This window comes from Saccopteryx leptura, chromosome 5, assembly GCF_036850995.1.
Source record: "Saccopteryx leptura isolate mSacLep1 chromosome 5, mSacLep1_pri_phased_curated, whole genome shotgun sequence".
NCBI classification, from domain to species: Eukaryota; Metazoa; Chordata; class Mammalia; order Chiroptera; family Emballonuridae; genus Saccopteryx; species Saccopteryx leptura.
The window spans coordinates 115,969,495-115,981,999 of NC_089507.1; positions in this window are offsets into that span (position 1 = coordinate 115,969,495).

The window sequence follows — 12,505 nt, forward strand, 5'->3', positions numbered from 1 at the left end:
CTCTCAGCAACATGGGAATACAGAGAACATACCTCAACATGATACAGGCCATCTATGACAGACCCACTGCCAACATCATAATCAATGGACAAAAATGAAAAGCAATCCCCTTAAGATCAGGAACAAGGCAGGGGTGCCCCCTTTCACCACTCTTATTCAACATAGGTTTGGAAGTCCTAGCCACAGCAATCAGACAAGAAGAAGAAATAAAAGACATTTAAATTGGAAAAGAAGTAGTAAAACTATCATTATTTGCAGATGATATGATATTGTATATAGAAAATCCTAAAGTCCCAGTCAAAAAACTACTGGACCTGATAAATGAATTCAGCAAGGTGGCAGGATATAAAATTAATATTCAGAAATCAGTGGCATTTTTATACACCAACAATGAACTGTCTGAAAGAGAAATTAAGAAAACAATTCCTTTCACTATTGGAACAAAAAAAAATATAGTACCTAGGAGTGCATTTAACCAGGAGGTTAAAGACTTGTACTTGGAAAATTATAAAACATTGATAAAAGAAATCAAGGAAGATACAAACAAGTGGAAGCATATACCATGTTCATGATTAGGAAGAATAAACATCATTAAAATGTCTATATTACCCAAAGCAATCTATAAATTCAGTGCAATTCCTATTAAAATCTCAATGGCATACTTCAAAGATATAGAACAAATATTCCAAAACTTCATATGGAACCAAAAAAAAAAACAAAACAAAAACACGAATAGCCTCAGCAATCGTGAAAAAGAAGAATAAAGTGGGTGGTATCACACTTTCTGACATCAGGTTATACTACATGGCCACTGTATTCAAAATAGCTTGGTACTGGTATAAGAACAGGCATACAGATCAATAGACCGAACAGAGAACCCAGAAATAAACCCACACCTTTATGGACAATTGATATTTGACAAAGGAGGTAATAGCATACAATAGAGCAGGGGTCAGGAACCTATGGCTCGCAAGCCAGATGTGGCTCTTTTGATGGCTGCATCTGGCTCACAGACAAATCTTTAATAAAAAAAATATATAACGTTAAAAATATAAAACATTCTCATGTATTACAATCCATTCATTTCCTTTTCCTACTGCTCATGTTCATGGTTGCGGGTGGCTGGAGTCAATCATAGCTGTCCTCTGGGACAACACCAACTTTTTATTGGATAATGCATAACATACACGGGTCATTGTATGGCTCTCACGGAATTACATTTTAAAATTTGTGGCATTCATGGCTCTCTCAGCCAAAAAGCTTCCTGATCCCTACAATGGAGTAAAGACAGTCTTAACAAATGGTGTTGAGAAAATTGGACAAGTACTTGCAAAAATATGAAACTAGACCACCAACTTACACCATTCACAAAAATAAACTCAAAATGGATAAAAGACTTAAATGTAAGTCATGAAACCATAATCATCTTGGAAGAAAACATAGGCAGTAAGCTCTCCAACATCTCTCGCAGCAATATATTTGCTGATTTATCTCCACATGCAAGGGAAATAAAGGACAGGATAAACAAATGAGACTATATCAAACTAAAAAGCTTTTGCACAGCTAAAGATAATATGAACAAAATTAAAAGACAAACCACACAATGGGAGAATATATATATTTGACAATTCGTCTGATAAGGGGTTAATAACCAAAATTTATAAAAAACTTGTAAAATTCAACACCAAGAAGGTAAACAATCCAATCAAAAAATGGGCAAAAGAAATGAATAGACTCTTCTTTAAAGAGGCCAATAGGCAGATGAAAAAATGCTCAACATCACTAATTATTAGAGAAATGCAAATTAAAACCACAATGAGATATCACCTCACACCAGTCAGAATGGCGCTCATCAACAAAACAACACATAATAAGTACTGGTGAGGATGTGGAGAAAAAGGAACCCTCCTGCACTGCTGGTGGGAATGCAGACTTATGTAGCCACTGTGGAAAACATTATGGAGATTCCTCAAAAAATTAAAAATGGATCTTCCTTTTGACCCAGCCATCCCACTTTTAGAAATATATCCTAAGAATACCAAATATCTGATTCAAAAGAAGAAATGCACCTCCATATTTATTGCAGCATTATTTACAATAGCCAAGATCTGGAAACAGCCCAAGTGTCTGTCAGTGGACAAGTGGATTAAAAAGCTGTGGTACATATACACAATGAAATACTATGCAGCCATGAAAAAGAAGAAAATCTTACCTTTTGCAAAAACGTGGATGGACCTGGAAACTATTATGTTAAGTGAAATAAGCCAGGCAGAGAAAGAAAAATACCATATGACCTCACTCCTATGAGGAATCCAAGGAACAATGTGAATTGAGGAACGAATAGAGGCAGAGGCGGGATCAAAGGGACCGGAGGGAAAGCGGACAGAGGGAAAGGGGATGATAGGATGGGATCAGAGAAGGGAAAGAGATTAGTAAAATTTTATATACATAACATGGCATTATAGAGAGAAGGACAGCACATCCTGGAGGGAAGGGGGGAGGGCATTGTGGGAAGGGAGAAAGGGGGGTGTTGAGGGGAACATGGGGGTGGGGGACAGATATATTCAGTGGGATACTTGAATCTATGTAAACACAATAAATTAAAATCAATAAATAAAGAAAAGACCACTTGGCCACACTTAAAAAAAAGAGTCTTGATACTCAAAATAATAAAACAGAACAATTATAATAATATGATGCAAAAAAAACAACAAAACCTGTATCTTCCCAGAGCAGTTCCATGCCTCCACAGGGGGTCCTTCATCCTAGGCAGGACTTCACAGAACAACCTGTTCCATCCTGTGACTGACGTAATTTTGGGTCAGTTCTTCTCTCAGAGGGGAGAAGTAAGCCATCAAAGCAGAAGACAAGTTAGTCATCTCAAATACTTTTACCTGCCTTTCTCACCCTACAAATTGTGGTGGGCACTTTTAATTTATAGATGCAACATGGCCCTAACTCTGGAGGAAATTACAGTGTATTGAAGGTCCAAACCCTTTTAATATATTTTTAACATAATTTAGCAAAAATAATGTTAGTATACTGTGCTGTGGGGCCCCCAGTCCTTGGGCAGTTAGTTCTGGTGGGGGAGGGAGAGTCCAGTTTGGGACTTTAAGGATGACTGTGCAAAGGAACAGCATCTTGGGAGAAGTCAGCATGGAAAAAGGGCAGTGACAATATTCTCTATTAATCTATGACATTGTACCAGTGACTACATTTGTCCAAACTCATAGACTCTACAACACCAAGAGTGAAACCCAGTAGAGAGTGTTAACTTTAGGTGACAGTGACGGTGTGTGCAGGTTCATTATTTGTAACACGCGCACCACTCTGGTGGGGGATGATGATGGTGGGGGAAACTGTGTGAGGGTGGGAGCCAGGGAAGTCTCTGTATTTTCCACTTACTCACATCTCTATGGACCATAAGCATCTTGCAGCAAGGCACTGTGTGTGTAAGCCCTGATTCTATGTCTCCAAGACTTAGCAAAACAAACAAACACTTGTTGGATATATGTGAGTAAGTAGCCACATATGGTCACATAATAGTAATTGTGCTCAGTGCATATGGGACTCCGTTCCTGGGTCCTGAACATGAGATGAAGATACCTTTCTCCAGAGCTGACCCCAGGCTTGTGGGAAACAGGAAAGAGTGGTTCCCTTTAAGGGACTAGAGTGTAAGGGTGGGGACCTTCATCTGTGACTGTCAGGGAATTCCAAACTGATATTGCCATATTAATTTCATAAGTAGAGACCAAAGTATCAATTTGGTAAGCACAAATATAGATGCATTGATAGTTATGTCACCCAACATCAACCAGACTTTAACAATGAGGAAAGGCCAAACAGAAAAAGTACAGATGACTCCATTGGAAACATGCATTTTAAGCAGGGTAATGAAACCCTAAATATCCCCCCCATCCTTTGAGGGCAGGAGAAAGAGAAACACTCCAAGGAAGCCTGGGTCTGCACTCCCTCTGCCCGGAGCCTGCACCCTAGTGGCTGCAGTGCAGAAGGTTTCCCGAGGGCTCCCTCATTGCCCGTGCAGGCATCTTCTCCATCGGTTCCCAGAGCCCCAGGCAATGTCGAAGAATTGGCCTCCCCTCCTGCAGGGACACAGGGAGCAAACTTTCACCACGACAACTGCCGGCCGAAGGAGGCCACACTCTGCACAACCCCAGAGCCTCATCCAGGCAGCTGGGTCACTTTCACATCCACTTTTCAGACTCGATTTCAGAGTCTGTCCAAGGTGGTGTTGGATGCCCATTGTCAAGTTTATGTGTCTTCACCTGGTCGGGCACACTCTTTCCCTGCAAAGCTCTTCCTGAGCTCTGTAGACAGACACGTGGTTTCCGGAAAGTGGACATGGTGGGGCTCGCCAGCCTCCCCAGGAGGGCACCAGGAACTCCCCCTGGGTGGCTCCAGGGATGTCAGGGGCTGAAGATAACCATGGCTCAGATCTGGCCAATTACATTTTCCTGTACAATTAGCTCACTGTCCATCAATCGTCCATATAACACATGTAACACTAATACTCTTAATTGGACTCATAAACTGGTATGACATTCCAAACACAATTAAAACAAGTAAATATACTCAGGCCCACGTCCTGCATCTTCCTCATCCTGGAGTAATTACAATCGGAAGGTACTCTGAAAATGATGAAGGATTACATCAGTATGACATCAGTCCTGTGGGATGAGGCAAGGAGCCTCAGGCCGGCCCCAAAGACAGAGCCTTTCTCACAGCTGATCTCGGAGGCAGATAAACGCAGAGGATGGTACCCAATTCCTTTCAGCTTTGCAGGTTGGCATTAAGAAAGTCTCATGTGGGCCGACACGCCTCACATGGTCGGCTCCTTTTCTACAGGGTCCCCACTTTATCCTGCCAGCTCCCATCACACCCTAGGGAGCCTGGAAGGCTCGTTTTACATCCAAGAAGAGGACATAAAGCCCTACTTAGCTGCACGAATGTACCATAAGGTAGCCGTGGCAGAGTCTCTAAAACCACACCGAAGACAAAAACAAGTTAGCAACACTACATGTTAAACATCTCTGGGTCAATCAGAGAACAGCTGAGTTTCAGAAAGAAAGAAACTAAGTAGAATTTCATAATAAAATAACTGGCTGTATCTTAGGGGACAATCGTCATCACATCCAGTTAGTTACCTTGCGTTTATGTGAACAAAACCTCCGTTTTTTTAACCGAATTGTTCTTGTTTTACTTTCTGGTGATCAGGGTATGTTTCTGGCAAGCAATTTTGTATATCTACTGTTCTCATAGTTATTTTAAAATTTGCTGTCTTTACTCGATTTTGAACTGATTTTTAAGATTCTAAATAGAAGCAATATGCTTGCTGCAAAGACAAGTCCACCAGTCACTTTCCTACTGCAGAGCCACCGTTCACACATGTAGCTGCTCTCTGCCCCTCTGACACGTGTTATAGGAGAAAGAAAGCTAAACAGAAGGCCAAGAGACCTGGGTTCAATTTCCTTTCTCCTTCAGCTGCTCTCACAATACAGAGCTTGCTCTGGAACCTGCTTGAGCTTCCAAGAACTTATCTGTAAAACACTGGATTAGATCAGTGTTTTCCACAAGCGGTTCACATCACAATCACCCAGGAGAATATGTTTTCTCTATTTATTTGTTTGTTTGTTTATTTATTTGGGAGAGAGGGAGGAAAGAGAGAGAGAGAGAGAAATATCAATTTGTTGTGCATTCAGTGGTTGATTCTTGTATGTGCCTGACTGGGAATTGAACCTGCAACCTTGGCATGTCAGGACAATGTTCTAACCAACTTGGTATCTGGCCAAGGCCCCTTAAAATTTTTGTTTTAATTCATTGGTTTGGGGGGGGGGAACGCTGATCTGTTGTTTTTATAAATTTTTGCATTCTTTGGTTGATTCTTGTATGTGCCCTGACCAGAAACCAATCCCTCAACCTTGGAGTATCAAAGCAAGGTTGAGGGATTTTTTTTTTTTTTTTTTTTTTTTTAGAGAGAGAGAGAGAGAAAGAGACAAAGAAGAAGGGAGAGATGAGAAGCATCGATTCTTCATTGCGGCCCCTTAGTTGTTTACTGATTGTTTTCTCATATGTGCCTTGAGAGGAGGGTTCCAGCAGAGCCAATGACTCTTGCTCAAGCCAGTGACCTTTAGGCTCAAGCCAGTGACCATGGGGTCATGCCTATGATCCCATGCTCAAGTGACCCTGCACTCAAGCTGCTGGGCCTGCGCTCAAGTCGGCAACCTCAGGGTTTCAAACCTGGGTCCTCTGCATTTCAGGCTGACGCTCTATCCGCTGTGCCACTGCCTAGTCAGGCCAGGACAACACTTTAACTAACTGAGTTCTCAGGAGAATAAAATAAATACTCTAGGATCTCTTCAGCTGTACTAAACAGGACTCACCAGGGGTCCTGCTGGGGATAATCAGTGAGGAGGCCCTTCCTGTTCTTCAGCCCCCTACGAGCTCCTTTGCCTATTATCTTAGAAGGCTCTGTGGGTGTCCTCCTTCCTAAGGAAGGATCAGCCCTCCTGTCAATCAAAAACAAGGTTGAATCCAGAAGATGCTTCCATGGTCTCTCTCCTGTTCCCATTGATTGGCCTTCCAGTCCAGACAAGTCTTGATGGGTGTTCAGGGGTCCTTTCTTCTCTGACATCCCCCAGGCTTCCTCTTCCATTCCTGTGCCTGCCCTCCTCCCCACCTCTCTCATCAGCCCCCTCATGGTCAAGGTCATCAAAGCTGGGAAGAACTGGTTCAGGCTCTGTCCTGAGAGGGTACCAGAGGAGTCTTAAATTATTCAGAGTGGAGCTTCTATCACACACATGCGCGCACGTGCGCACGCACACACCCACACCAGCAGCCACCTTCTCTCTCCACATCAACCACCTGTCACAGCACAACTTGGGTGGGTCTCCATAGGCAGAGGCAGTCACCCGCAATGGTCAGAAGCTCATTCAGCTAGACCACCCGGGTGTGAGTCCCGACTTACCAGCTGTGTGACTTTGGTCAGTCACTGCATTTCTATCTCTGTTTCCTGGTTTGTGAAACAAGGTTATAATATAGTACATACTTATTTTATGGGGTGTTATGAGGATTAAGCGAGTTCATGCATGTGAGGCACTAGGAAATTGACCAACCATCGCAAGTGGTGTACTGGCGAGCCATTATTGTCATCAGGGATGAAGAATGGGGAAGGTTACAGGGAGTGAGGGGGCTGGCAGACCTGTGCGGTCACAGAGCATTCTGTTACACATTGAGCATACTGCAGATAGAACCTCTGATTTACTTTTATTATGATGAATGGTCAGTGGGTCAGCAAGCTTTGGACCTTCCCCGAGTCTAAGCGACCCAGTGTGGCTTTCCTCTTGATAACTCTTTGGCTGGAAGTCATTTACTCCCGACCAACTCATATTTCCAGCTGACGCTCAAACCAGGTATCCCTTCTCAGAGAGAACTGCATTATGTTTCTCAGGAGAGAGTTTTGGGAAATTTCCCCCCTAAACTCAGTTACCGTAGCCTTCTTCCAAATCAAAGACAGAAATCACACCACTGTGTAGCTCCCAGTGACATATTTAGCCACTGCACACATGTAGATATTCGAGATGATCTAATCTAGTCTTCTTTTTTTATCTGTAGAGACTGAAACCCTGAGGCCAACTCATTCATCCAAGGTCAGCAACCTAAGGCGGCCCCTGCCTCCTGGTCCACACAGCCTCCCTAGGGTGCCACGGCCCGTGGTGGAACTGTGCTCCCAGGCCCCTCCGTCTCACGCAGTAACAGGGTTCCACTGCATCTTGATTACTTATTGATCAACTTGAAATCTTTAGCAGCAAAATTATAATGGACCTGGTGTAAAACCTAAAAGAGAAAGTTGAAAGCCAGCTATAAACTCATTTCACTAAGTTTTTGGTGCATAGAGCTTTTTAAAAATAAATATTTAAGAAGGGCAAATGAAGGAAAGGAGGAGGAAAAACACCAGGAAAATTAATATTAATTAACTTTCCATCGGGAGCTGAGAAAATGGCAGGGACATCATCAAAGGAAGGAGGCAGCATTTCCCCCCTTAGACAACAAATCATGTTAAATTAACTGGATTTCTGTGATAAGATTACAAATGCACTGCATGGAATACTGTGTTAGATACTGTATTTCTGTACATGGTGAATGTAGAGAGAAACAAATGCAATTCTCCTCTTTTCATCTGGGTTTCAGCCAGGTACCTCAACTTGCCCTCATTAGGAACTGCTAGTATTCAGAATCCTTTGAATGCAGCCAGGTGACCCCTCCTTCCAGTGATGGGTTAGAAGGGATTAGCAGAGAGGAGAAGGCTGTCTCAGTACTGGGCTGGACCCCCATGAGCACCCTGTCCATGGCCTCATAGATGCAGTGGGTGAAGTCACTCCTTTTGTGACCCTGTCCCCAGCCCTGCAGGGGCTGGTAGGGTAGTCGCTGTCTCTGTGGAAATGAAGTTTCCAGCCAGCATCCTTCCATTCACTAGGGGCTTTTCTTCTAGCAATAGTGTTAGCTCATGGTTCTGCAGGTCCCTGCTGGGCCGTTGTGGGTCACCCATGGAGGTTTTATTGCTGTGATGGGCAGGGAGCGCCCCTAGGACATGTGGAGGTCAGCCGCAGAACGCTGTGCTGGGAGTGCTGTTTCCAGACAAGCCTGAGGTCATCTGCTTTCCAGTCCCTCGGGTGAAATATTCCGTGACGCACTTCTAGGTTTTTATTTTCCAGAAACTATATAATTGTGCATCCTGACTTTTCTCAAGATCCTCATTTTGTAACTCCAAAGTGAAAAAGAAAAAACAAAAAATCAGCCACCAGGAAACATAAATGCATCTTACTAAGTGCTGGGTGAAAGAAGCCAGTATAGAAAGGCTACATCCTGGATAATTACAACTCTATGACATTCCTGGAAGAGGAAAGACCATGGAGACAGTGAAACGTTCAGGGATTGCCAGAGGCAGTGGGGGAGGGTGTCTAGGTGAATAGTCAGAGTACAGAGGACTTTTAGGGCAGTGAGGACACTCTGTATGATACTGTCCTGGGGATGCGTGTCATTATACACGTGTCCAAACCCATAGAATGTACAATAGCAAAGTGAACCCTAAAGCAGATGATAAACTGGGTAATAATGATGTGTCAGTGGAGGGTCATGCTGTAAAAACAGTATCAGTCTGGTAAGTGATGTGATAACGGGGAGGCTGTGCATACATGGAGGCAGGGGTATATGGAAAATTTCGGTACCCCAGTCTCAATTTTGCTGTGAACCAAACACTGCTCTAAAAATATAAAGTAAAAAAAAAAAAAAAAAAAATCTCTAATTTACCCCCAAATCACATGACTTCAGTAGAACCAGAAATAAAACCTGATCATGATGGATGATCTGCCTGTGTTCCCTGTTCCACTCTCCCTTCTCCTCACCACCTGGTGCGTTTTCAGATGTGTGCCCTGTGCACAAGGGAACCGTCTCCACAGACTAGTCCAGCATGTTCCCGTGGCACCGGATCTGTGCCAGGCCTGTGTACCCCCCTCCCCGAGAAATGTACAGAAAGATCGTACTCTCGATTTCCCTTTCTCTGAACTGAAGAGCCTCTTTAGACAGTGCCTACCCATATCTCCCCCCACCCACACCCATAACCCCAGAGGTCACTTACAGACAAGTTACCTTATAACAGAGCTTTTCTGAGTGCTTTTCCTCAGAGTTAAACCCCAGGGGCGCCTGACCAGGCGGTGGCGCAGTGGATAGAGCATCGGACTGGGAATGCGGAGGACCCGGGTTCGAGACCCAAGGTTGCCAACTTGTGCGCAGACTCATCTGGTTAGAGCAAAAACTCACCACCTTGGACCCAAGGTCGCTGGCTCGAGCAAGGGGTTACTCAGTCTGCTGTAGCCCCACGGTCAAGGCACATATGAGAAAGCAATCAATGAACAACTAAGGTGTTGCAACGCGCAATAAAAAACTAATGATGGGTGCTTCTCATCTCTCCGTTCCTGTCTGTCTGTCCTGTCTATCCCTCTCACTGACTCTCTCTCTGTCTCTGTAAAATAAATAAATAAATAAATAATCTTTAAAAAAAAAAAAAAAAAACCCCAGGGGCAACCCTCAAACCATGAGACATGAGGGGCGTGGTGGACAAATCCTCACCCTCCTCTTCCCCAGGGGAGAGTTCTCGGGCCCATTGCACAGTCTCTAAGTGTCCAGAGCAGCAGTCAGCTCAGTCACACACCCAAACACAGCAATTCACCCGGATCCTTTTCTCGGGGTCTGTTTTAAGGAAAAGTCAAACTAAAGATGATCTTCTTGCTTCCTCATCAAAAGGCTCCTGACTCCTTATTCTCATTCTTCCTTACTGTATTTCAAAAGAGGCAGAGTTTTGCCAAAGATCAAGCATAGTCCCTCTACTCTTGAGCCCCACTGGGAATGTGCCCCCTCCACTACTGAACCTTCTGGTGCCCCTCTTACTGGGTCCTTTCCCTCACCAGTCCCTGGCCCTCGAGGTCTGGCCACTCCCTCTGGGCTGGAAGGTGCCCAGTGGTGTGACTAGGCAAAGGTTCAATTTGCTTAGATCATTTGGAGAGGCCCTGGGCCATGAGGCTGTGTTGATGTTAGAGATGAGGCCTCTGGAGATGTTCTCCCACCTGAGTTTGCCTGCAGCTGTCATCCTCAGTTCTCGGGCACCCACCAGGCACAACGGTGTGGCTGCTGACACACCCCTACTCTTAGCCAGGGGCTTCCCCCATGACCCAGACAGTCTCTGACCCAGGGAGGGACCCTGTCTCCTCTCCACAATCTCTCTTTCATCCATTCCACCGACAATAAGAGCTTAAGGCATTTCAGTCCATAACCAGAGGTACATTTAACATACCAGCAAAACCATCCAAGCCATACTACAGAGCTAATGACTAAGTGCACATAAAACCAAAGGTCCTTATGACTTAGATTAAATTGAGTTTAATCCTTGCTCTAGACATCTCTCTATCATATATATATATTCCTCAGGGACCTAGCCTTTCCCTCTGATAATAAGCAACCCCAAAGGCTACAGAAGACCCTGAAACTGAATGGTCCCACCACCCAGACCTCTGGCACGCTAAACATCTTTTTTTTTTAATTTAGGAATTAAATTTAATGAAGTGACATTTGTCCATAGGAACACATAGGTTTCAGGCAAACATCTCTATAGTATGTGAACTATTCAATGTGTGTTGTGTACCCATCACCCAAAATCAAACCACTTTCCATCACTGTATATTTGTCCCTGTTTACTCCCCTACTCCCAGCCTCCCTCCCCCTGGTAATTATATCACTTTTATCTGTGTCCATGAGTCTCAGTTTTATATCCCACCTATGTGCGAAATCATGTAGTTCTTAGTTTTCTTCTGATTCACTTATTTCACTTAGTATAATGTTTTCAAGGTCCATGCATGTGGTCATAAATGGCAGTTTGTCCTCATTTCTTTCTTTTTTTTTTTGTACTTTTCCAAAGTTAGAAGCGGGGAGGCAGTCAGACAGACTCCCACGTGCGCCTGACCAGGATCCACCTGGCATGCCCACCAGGGGCGATGCTCTGCCCATCTGGGGCATCGCGCCATTGCGGCCAGAGCCATTCTAGCGCCTGAGGCGGAGGCCATGGAGCTGTCCTCATCGCCCCAGCCAACTTTGCTCCAATGGAGCCTTGGCTGCAGGAGGAGAAGAGAGAAATAGAGAGAAAGGAGAGGGGGAAGGGTGGAGAAGCGAATGGGCACTTCTCTTGTGTGCCCTGACCAGAATCAAACCTGGGACTTCACACGCTGGGCCGACGCTCTACCACTGAGCCAACTGGCCAGGGCCTGTCATCATTTCTTATGGCTGAGTAGTAGTCCACTGTATATATGTACCACATTTTCTTTATTCAATCCTCTATGGGGGGGCACTTTGGGTTGTTTCCATGTCTTGGCCACTGTGAATAATGCTGTGATGAACATGGGGCTGCATGTGTCTTCGCGTACCGATGTTTTCAAGTTATTTTGGTAGATACCCAATAGAGGGAGTGCTATTCATATGATAGTTCTATTCTTAATTTTTTGAGGAACCACCATACTTTCTTCCATAATGGTTGTACTACTTTACATTCCCATCAGCAGTGAATGAGGGTTCCTTTTTCTCCACAGCTTCTTCAACACTTGTTATTACCTGTCTTTTTGATAATAGCTAATCTAACAGGTGTGAGGTGGTATCTCATTGTAGTTTTGATCTGCCTTTCTCTAATATCTAGTGAAGATAGGCATCTTTTCATATAACTATTTGTTGTTAAAGATAACATCTTGACCTATGTTATGTTTCAGCTCCTGGACCCTAAGGTAGAATGACCCATTGGATACTTTCCCATGAGACTGGACAGAAAGAGGACAAAAAAGACCTCAGAGCTGTTCTCAAGACCTGAAGAACCCTGGCCGGCAGCTCAGTTGGTTAGAGCATTGTCTGGATGCACCAAGTTTACAGGGTTTTTTTTTTGTTTTGTTTT